Raw genomic sequence first — 10,927 nt, forward strand, 5'->3', positions numbered from 1 at the left:
CTAGCTGCAAAAAACAATGACATCATGAGGTTTGCAGGCAAATGGATGGATCCTGAGTGAGGTAATCCAGACTCAGAAAGATAAACATGGTATGTACTCACTCATAGGAGGATACTAGATGTAAAACAAAGTTGACCAGACTGCTACCCAACTCCAGGGAGGCTACCTAGAAAATGGGACCTTAGGAAAGACACAGGGATTTCCCAATGACAGAGAAATGGATGAGGTCTACATAAACAACCTGGCCGACATTGGGAGTAATGATGGGCAAGTTTCGAGGGAAAGAGAGCTTAGGGGAGCAGGAGATACCAGCTGGATTAAGAACAGAAAGGGAGAATAAGGAATAACAAACCATGATAAATGATGACATGAGAACAGGAATAGGCAGAATGCTGGCGAGGTCTCCAGAAATCCACAATGATACATCCTCTGTAGACTGCTGGCAATGGTTCAGAGAAAGCCTGATCTGACCTAGTCTGGTGATCAGATGGCCAAACACCCTAACAGGCGTGCTGGAACTCTCATCCAATAACTGATGGAAGTGGATGCAGAGATCCTTAGCCAGGCCCCAGGTGGAGCTCCAGGAGTCCACTTGTCGAGAAAGAGGAGGGACTGTAAGAGTGTGAATTGTTGAGACCAAGATTGGAAAAGCACAGGGACAGATAGCCAAAGAAATGGAAGCACATGAGTTATGAACCAAAGGCTATGGAGCCCCCAGCTGGATCAGGCCCTCTGGATAAGTGAGACAATTGAATAGCTTGAACTGCTTGGGAGGCACCCAGGCAGTGCGACCCGCACCTGTCCTTTGTGCATCAGCTGGCTGTTTGGAACCTTGGGCTTACACATGGACACTTTGCTCTGCCTAGAAGGAGGGAACTGGAGTTGCCTGTAGGGAATCCACCAGGTTTAAATGTGTCCCCAGGGGAGTCTTGGCCCTGGAGGAGATGGGAATGGAGGGGAGGGGCTGCGGGAAAGTTGGGAGTGGGGGTGGGAGGGGCAGGGCAGTGGAACCCATGGCTGATGTATAAAATTAAAATACAAATATAATAAATAAAAAAAGAAAATGACTTCATTGATCTCCCAGGCTAGATGAAGTCTTCCTTTGATGATCTGATACTAACTTCATATGTGATTAGAACCTTGCATGAAACTTATGCTATGTGTTCATCATAGATAGACATGCTGCTTTATGCAAAATGCAAGCTGCCATCATATTGTTTTCTCTGTAGTGACTATTCTATTACTATATAAGTACCAGTTTATACTGCATGTGTCTCTGCAATATCATTTTGAGGAAAAATTCTCTCAACCTATTCCCTGATTCCAGGAGTTCATTAAGCCTACAACAAGAACTAAATCTAAATAATCTTTCCTGTAATATATTTGATGTTTCCTGCCCAAATAAAAATAAGTAACAGAAACTCAGTATTTCAAAATGGAAAAAAACAATGAGAAGTAATTGTGGTGTCTTGACTTGCCCCCGTTTTCATAGGAAATAGATTAGCTTATAGAAAGAAAAACACACTGGCCACTGGAAACTCTTTGCCTTAGTTAGACCACTGCCTACCTGTTTTCTATTAATGGAACAAAGGAAGCATCTTCAGCACAAAGTGTTTCAGAACCTATGTATTCCAGGAATTCTTCAGTAAATCATTCACTTCATAAACTGCCTTCACAGCAAGGAGTAAGAATTTCCCCCAAATATTACAATTCTCACTAAAATAGAGTTTTCAAATATAAAAAAAAATAGAATGAGATTGGAAGCCATGGAAAAAAATGAAGCCAGGCATATAGATTGGTTTTCAGACCATAAGCTGGACCCAGAAGTCATGTCCTTGAAGCATACATGCATGTAGCTTAAAGGGACCTCATGATTCACTGCACAGGCACTCTTACAACCCAAAGGTCCACTTCAAAATGTTCCCTGAGACTACAACATTGAATAAGAGCAAAAAGAATGAACATATTTATTTCATTCCTAATTTTAGAAGAAATTGTTTCATGTTTTAGTTTTAGCATATTAGCTATAGGTTTGTCAAATATAACATTGACTATTTTGAGGCATATTTCTTCTGGTCTTAGCTTCTTTGAGCTTTTATCATGAAGGGAAATTTAACTGTACCAAAGGTCTTTACCTGATCTATTTAGATTAGCATGTAATTTCTGTTCTTAAATCTATTACCTGCTGCATTAAATTTACTGATTTGAACCATCCTTGCATGTGTGGAAGGAGACTAACTTAACTCTGATATATGATTGTCTGAATGTGTTCTTGTATCAGTCAAGTATTTTTTATTGAGAACTTTTGTCTCAATGGTCATTAGGGAACGTGGCTCCTGATTTTCTCTTGTAGCACGTCTGTCCATATTTAGTTATGTTATCAGGGTAATGCAAGTTTATATTCCTTCTGGTTGTATTTCGTTGTACAATTTAGAAGCATCTGTTTGGGCACCTCTTTAAAGTTTGATAGAATTTGGCAGTAATCCCTCTGATCATGGGTTTTTCTTTGTTGGGGGGCTCTTTACACCTGGCCCAATCCTACTGGTTGTTAGGCATCTGTTTCTGTTGTTTTCACTGTCTTGATTTAACTTCGGTGGGAAATAAATTTGTAGAGACTTATCTATTTTTTCGAGGTTGCCCAGGTTTTGAATTGCTCTTAAAGTGTTCACTAGTGATCTTCTTTGCACAGGAGTCTGTTTGTTGTTGTTGTTGTTGTTGTTGTTTGTTGTTTGTTGTTTGTTGTTGTTGTTTGTTTTATTGTGTTTTTTACTTTTTTTATTTTTTATTTTTTTAATATTTTTCTTTATTATTATGTGTTTTAAATTTTACACATCAGCCATGGGTTCCCCTGTCCTCCCCCTCCCATCCCCGCCCCCACCTTCCCCCCAGCCCCTCACCTCCATTCCCATGTCCTCCAGGATCAAGGCTCCCCTGCGGATTCCTTTAAACCTGGTGGATTCAGTACAGGCAGGTGCAGGAGTCTGTTTTAATGTCCCATTTTCACCTCCAATTTTATGGATTTTGCTTCAGCTCTCTCCTTTGGTTAGTTTGCCTAGGGTTTATTCACTTTGAAACCTTTTTTAAGCTTTTTATTGACTCTTTGTGGATTTCACATCATGCATCCTGACCCCTCTCATCTCCCTGTCCCTTCACTTCTGCCCTCTGCCCTTGCAACCTCCCTCTAGAAACAAAATTTAAAAATAAAACCCAGCCAGTCGGTGGTGGTGCTCGCCTATAATCCTAGCACTGGGAGGCAGAGCCAGGCGGATCTCTGTGAATTCGAGTCCAGCCTGAGCTACAGAGCGAGTTCCAAGGCAGGCTCCAAAGCTACACAGAGAAACCCTGTCTCAAAAAAAAAAAAACAAAAAAACAACAGAAAAAAAACAATAAAATAAAATAAACCCCCAAAACCAAAATGAAACAAAAAAGCAAAAAAAAAAATTTTTTTAAAGCACAGCATAGAAGCTGTAGTGTGGCCCAGTGAGTCACACAGTATACCCTTTAGTCCATACATCTTTACTTGTAAGTGTTCACTGCAATGAGTCTGGTTCGAGGCCTCTGGCTTCTCCTACATCCTTGATACTGGGCCTTTACTGGGGTTCTTCTTGGATATCCTGTTGTTGCTTTGTGTCATGGAGATCCTGGAGCTTTGGATCTGCAAGTCCAGCCCCTTCACATGCTCCAGCAGTTCATAGATGAGGTGGATGTTGGGATGGGATATCCCATAGTCCTAGTTCTGGGCCTGGGTGGGAGCTGGGTTGGTCACCCTGCCAGCTTTCCCTCATTATCACCACCCAGGCAAGCTCTCTAGCACTGCCTCGGCTAGCTCACCCAATGTAGCAGACAGCAAGGAACGGGGTCAGTTCTCATGCTCTAACACCCTCAGATCCAGCTCACCCTCCTTCACAGCACCAGGGCTAGATCTACTGTTTTGCCCAGGCAAGATGTAAAGCCCCCTCTCCAAATTACTGCATTTGGTGAGGGGCAGGGCCAGCTCTTCCATTCTCATACCCCTGAGATTGGCTCTCCCACCTGTTGCTGGTGGCAAGGGGCCAGGGGCCATATTCCCCTTACCCTTGCCATCCCATGGCATAAGAGAGAAGGGGCATAAGCAGCTCTCCTGCTCTCATACTTACAGGCTTGGCTCACCTGCACTCCCTCCAACAGGGCCAGCTCTATTGTGCTGGCCAGGTGACATGCTGTGCCAATCTCCCAGGTGCTATAGCATGACCTGGGGCTAGCTCACTCACCTGCCACAGATGGCAAGGGGAGAGGGAGGGAGGGAGGGAATTTTTTTCCTCACCTATGCCACCACATGGCAGATGTGGGGGATCAGTCCTTCTGCTCTCATCCCCCCACACACACTCTCCCTTGTGCCCAGCCAACAGGGACAGTTTGTCTACCAGGTTAGGTACAGGACCTGCTCTCCTGAGTACTGCTGCCTGTGGGGGACAGTGACAATTCTTCCACTTTCATGACCTCAGGGCCAGCTATTCCACCTGCTACAGACTTTGAGGGGTGAAGGTGGAAGGTCATCTCTCCCTCATATACTCCACCATATGGCAAATGAAGTGTGGAGCCAAATCTCTCACAAGCATTTGTGGCACCAGATCACCTGTGCCTCCATCAACAGGGTCAATGCTACTATCCTGCCTCGGCTAGATGCAGGATCCACTCTCCTAAGTGCTGCAGTGGATGAAGGGCAGAATCAAGTCTCCCACTCTCCTGAGTCCAGGACCAGCTTTTCCCACCTACAGTAGATGACAAGAGATGAGGGCAAAGAGCAAGGAGGATATATCTCCCTCCCCATGCTACCATATGACAGACCCTGGGGCTAGCTCTCCCACTCTCTAGTATTCAGGGCTGGCTCATTTACTGCTTTCAGTGGTAACAGGAGCCATAGACACCAACACAGACTGCAGCTGCCACAAGGCCATGCACCCAGACATGGGCTCTGCAAGCAGCCCAGGCCTGGATGACACCCACATGGTCATTGTAGCACTATGGGCCTTGGACATCAATACAGATCCCACACGTTCTTGGACTGTGGACTCAGACATGGTCCTTGCCAGCAACCCATGCTCAGATATCAGAATGGTCCCAGTTGACTGTGCAGGTCAGTTAGATGAGCATGAACTCAACAGCAGATGGTTCTTGAACCTCCACATGGCCCCAGGTGTGGGCCCAGATCCTGGGGCATCTGCATTGCCTTCAATGGTTACAGGAGCCTCTGATACAATTTTTTTCATTAGTTCTGTGTACCCTCATCTCAGTCTCCAGACTACTAACTTCTGTCCTAAACTTGAAACTTATTTCTGTACATTGTTGTTGGGGTTGCTTGATTTGGGTTGTTTATATTATTGTTTGTTATTTCCTTTTATTTCATATTAGTGTTAGAGCTTTAATGGTTTACTCCATTCGACATGGTGGATTCTTTCATAATTCCCCCTTGTTCTTCTATTCTTTTCATGAAAGTTTATTTTCTGTGTTACTCTGTCTTTCTTCCTCCTCTGTGTTTAGGATTCTTAAGTCTTTAGAACTGTGAGCTCAGTAGTCATTAATTGTTTTGGTTCATACTTATCTTGAAATGTCCTCATTTTCCCATCAATTTTAAAAGACAGTTTTGCCAAATACAGCAATCTTGGCTGATAGTTGTTTTAGTTTGGGACTTGAAATATATCATGCCATGATTTCCTAAATTTTGTACTTGCTGGTGAGAGATCTGGTGTTACTTTGATGTTTGTGTTTATAAGTGAGTTGGAATTCTTCTTTTATAACTTTTAATAGTTATTTTTGTTGTTGCCTTGATGTCTTGACTAAAAGGTGTCCTAGGAACAGTCTTCTGTGGTAATTTCTGCTTGGGGTTATAAATGCCTCTTACATTGGATGTCCATTTCTTCCTCTAGATTTGGAAATTCACAAACACAATTACACTAACCAAATTTTCTATACTTTAGGTTGTTTGTTTGTTCATCTTGGTTACATTACTTGGACTCCTACCTTATGGGTTCCTAGATTTTGTCTCTTAATATCTCAGAGTTCTTGAAAGTCTGGACTGTGCTTGTTTTCTTTACACATGTATGAATGTATTCCTCCCTTCTACTTAGTCTTGTCTTTTCTACTGGTTGATTGGTTGACTCTTTCCTTTCCACAATTTTTGAATGTCCTAAAGAATTCCTACTTCTTTGCTGAAATTTTAGCTCCAGTTTTGAATGTTTCCTTCCTGTTGCTTATCTTCTCCCTCACTTTCCAACATTCTTATCTAGGTCTGAAGTACTGCCTTACTTCGTGTATTTGCTTGCTTATCTCTGCTATGATGATGTCATATTTTTTTTCAAAGATTTATTTATTATGTATACATTGTACTGCCTGCATGCCAGAAGAGGGCGCCAGATCTCATTACAGATGGTTGTGAGCCACCATGTGGTTGCCGGGAATTGAACTCAGGACCTCTGGAAGAACAGCCAGTGCTCTTAACCGCTGAGCCATCTCTCCAGTGCCCAACGATGTCATATTTTTAAAGTAGGATTCCGAAAAGTTTTTCTAGCATTTTATGTATTTCGTTGTCTTTTACTTCAGATATTTAGCAGTTCTGAGGTCTCGAATATACCATAGTGACTTAATTTCTCATGAAAGAACTATGCCAACTGTTGTTTGCCTACAGTATAAAGACATCTCATTTTGATATTTGGTTCTTTGTCGTATTGTTTATGTATCTTTGGGGATGGTTGTGTTCTATAGCTTCACTCTCTTTTTCCCACTATTTTTGCTTATTTGATTTATTATATGAGTCTACTTTCTGTATAGTCTTCACTTGACCTTACCATCTCCACACCAATTTAGAAAGGGAACAGGCTGTATTATTACAAACAAACGTCGTATTAAAGTACAATAAAAAGCCCTTTTGTACTTCAGTTATATCCCTGATAAATTTCAGGAACAGAAACTCTAACATACTATTATGATAACTGTAACTTAGAGACTTTTAAAGCCAAATTGTTAAGGAGAGAAAATCGGGAAAGGGGGGAGGGGTAGAAATGACGGAGGAAACACGAATTAGAGTTGTGAAAAAAAAAAATATATATATATATATTGGAAGGAGTGTGGAAAAAGTCAGAGTAGCCATAAAGGTAAATTCAAACAAAATAAAAGAGAAAACACAATAATGATAATGCAAAAGTGAAAACTAAGAAAAATTAAAATAGGTAACAAATGTTTTAAGAAATATCTCATCAGTCAATGTTTCATGTTGTTAGGATGGGTGTGTTTCCCCTCCTGCAAGCTGTTTCTTACACATATCTCTAGAGATGGGAATAATGCTGCTAGTTCTGATATAAGATGGTTAACTCAGCTATCTTCCTTGTTTGATTAGTTCCCGGTACAAGCATCAGCTCTCTACAGGTGGTTCTCAGGCTTCATTGTAGCCTGCAACACTAAGGCCATCCAACATCCCCTCACACCCACACCTACACCCATATCTATTCAGCATCTTCATCTTCACTAACTTAAATTTTACAACTCTGATTTTCAAAACCTAAGGGGGACGAAACACCTTCATTGTGTTTAATTTTGTTAGTGTATATACTTCTAACACAAAGATCCTGAATATTTTGCAATGATCCACAGTTCTCACTTGAATATATTCATATCACGAATATGTGCCAGCATGATAGTATACTATCTGCATGTTTGTGGGATCATGTTTGCCTAGTCAATGGAGTGTGCAGGAGATAATGCTCCTTGGTTTTAGAGATTCGGTTGTACTGATGTTTTCTGCTTTTCCCAATAGAACCGTTTGGTAATAGGGATTATCTCCAAAATTATATGACTTTAATACTTTTTAATTTTTTGAGATTATAGTATAATTAAATATTTGTCCTCCCCTTTTCTCACCACAAACTCTCTCATGTACCCCTTGTTCTCCTTTCAAATTCACACCTTCTTTTTCTGTGTGTGTGTGTGTGTGTGTGTGTGTGTGTGTGTGTGTGTGTATTCCTAAATACATAACTACAACCTGTTCAGTCTGTGTAATGTTACTTGTATGTATATATATTCAGGGCTGACCATTTGGTATTAGGTAACCAATTGGTCTACTCTTCCCTGACAAAGAAAAAATAGATAATTTTTAATTTAAGATTTTTCACACAATATATTTTAATAATGATTATTTCATCTTTCTAAAATCCTCCCAGACATTCTCCACTTCCCTACCCATGCAACTTAATTCTTTAAAAAAACAAAACATTTAAAAATGACACTGGGCTTTTCCAAATCTATTAAGGAATTTATCATTTATGAGTACATATATACCCTTATGGGTAATTTTGTATAAGTATAAATCAGAATGCAAGAATGTCCTGGGAATGGACAAATACTCCAGCTGTATGAATATCCTAACACCTTCCATTTGGTGTTAATTTTAGTTGTTCTGTATTGACTGCTCTCTCAGGAGACTTGGTCATGTGAGCTCGTCCTGTCTTCATGAATCGTTTTTAGATTAAATCCCTTTGTATCTCTCAAGCTACCCTCTATGATACAAGCTATTTAATTCTTACCTAACACATTTTGTTCCATGAGTTCCTCATTCTAACCTGTCAATATCATTTGTCTTCAATCTTGTCTCTGTTGTCTTATAACAGGCCCCCAGGTCTCAGTAGGCCCCCAGACCTTATCACAACTGACTCCATGATGGAAGTACCATTCAGGCCATAAAACCTCTGCATATAGACATCACCATCAGCCAAAATGAAAACAAAGACCTAATTCATCAAATCATCTTTCTGGAAAAGTCTCTAAATGTACTAACCTTGTTTTTTGGCTCCTGTAGTTTCAGTTCTGGCTAATTGTTCTTGTTAACCAAAATATGTCAACCCAGGATGTGGACAAGAAAGCCAACAATACACATTGAAGAAAAGATAGCATTGTTAACAAACCGTAATGTTCGAGTTGGATAGATACATGAAGAAAATTAAAATGAGACCAAGTGTTCAGTTACCAGAGCCTATGGGTAGTAGGCTGCTTCTACAGTAGTAGGTTTCCATAGTTGTCACATATACTTTAGGCATAGAAAATGGAGAAATCAAGCTGATGTTGATGTGGACCTGCTGGCTAGCCTTCATAGTGCTGGAAGATGCCAGACCTTCGTGATAGGATTTAAGGCCACACCAGAAGCTGAAACTCTTATCTGTAACCCATTCCTAAGAACCTGACTCATCCACCAAGACATAGACAGTAATTGACACTTATCCAAAGTCAAAATATACAAAACACAGTGGTCTAAAGGACAGAAACAATGTTTTCTTTTTGTCTTGACTTACTCCTAGTGAACCTGAAACTATAAAATTGATATATAGGAAATTCTCAGCAAAATTTGGCTAAAGTATTCCTCTCAGATCACATTAATCCACATTATATGATCACAATGCTCTCAAACACAGAGATAGATTGCACTGATAAATCTTTATTGCCTAAAACAAAGAGACATATATTATATTTTTAAAGAGAAATAGTGTGTATTTATTCATGGACATATATACCATGGAGAAGAAACTTAATTAATCTGGGAAGGGTCCCTAAAGGGAATATTAGAGCTTTGGCCTCTTCTTTTCTTTCTTCACATTTCCAAAGTGCTATGAGATGCAACATCACTGTTCCAAATGTTCCTTCCATAATGTTCTCCCACACTACCATCTACCAAACTACAGATTCAGCCAAATGTAAAACAGAATCCTTGAAACCATGAGAAGTCTTTCCTCCTTATAAGATGACCATCTCAGTATTTTGTCACAGAGATGAAAGTGGCTCTTGAGTTAGTCTGTCATATTGTGGGTAAAGTCTTTCCCTGTTCCTGTAAGTTTCCCATGCCTATACTTTCTCTTCCATAAGATTCAGGATAACAGGTCTTATTTTGAGCACCTTGATACATTGGAGTTTTGTGCAGGGGGAAAGATACAGATAGTTTAGTTCTTTTATTTGCAGCTACCCAGTTTGATCAGTGCTTTATGTTGAAGATGTCAAATTTTCTCCAGTGTGTATTTTTTGCTTCCATCTCAAAAATCAGGTGGCTATAGGTATGTGGAGCTATGTCCAGGTCCTCAATTCTATTTTATTGCTTAGTGTACATTTTTATGCCAGTACCATGTTATTTTATTATTATAGTTCTGTAGTATAATTTAAGATCAGAAATAGTGATACTTACAGCAGTTCTACTATTGTTCAGATTTTTTTTAGTGTGATTTATCCTCGGTAGTTTTGTATTTTTATATAAAATTTTGGGTTATACTTCCAATTTCTGTGGAGAATTTCTGCAAATTTTTAAATAGTATTTTAATTTTGAGATTATAATATAATTATACCATTTCCACCTTCCAACTCCTCTCTCTATGGCCTCCCAAATATGTTCCCTTGCTCTCTTCCAAACTCATGACCCCCTGTTCTTTAATTGTGTGTGTGTGTGTGTGTATTATGTATTTTATTGAGTCTGTAGATTGCTTTTGGTAGGATGTACATTTTCAAAATAAAAAAATGTTAGCCATTCAGACTCAGAAGTTCAATTTGTGATTCTCTGATGACTAAAGATGATGAACACTTATAAAATATTTCTTAGCCCTTTATATTACTTCTTATTCTGGTTACTCTGTTCCTTTCAGTACTTCACTTTTTGATTGGGTTGTTTCCTTGGTGTTCAGGTTTTAGACTTCCTTATATATTGCAGAGATGAGTCTTCCGTCATATGGTCCCTACTTTCAGTTGGCAAAGATTTTTCCTGTTCTGTGGGCTGTCTGTTCATTCAATTAATCATTTACTTTTCACTACAGAAGATTTTTAATTTCACTAGGTACCACTAATTCATGGTTGATCTTACTTCTTGGAAAACCGATGTCCTATTTAAAAGTTCTTACCTGAGCCTATATCCTACAGAGTACTC

Source organism: Onychomys torridus, chromosome 1, assembly GCF_903995425.1.
Source record: "Onychomys torridus chromosome 1, mOncTor1.1, whole genome shotgun sequence".
In the NCBI taxonomy this organism is placed as follows: Eukaryota; Metazoa; Chordata; class Mammalia; order Rodentia; family Cricetidae; genus Onychomys; species Onychomys torridus.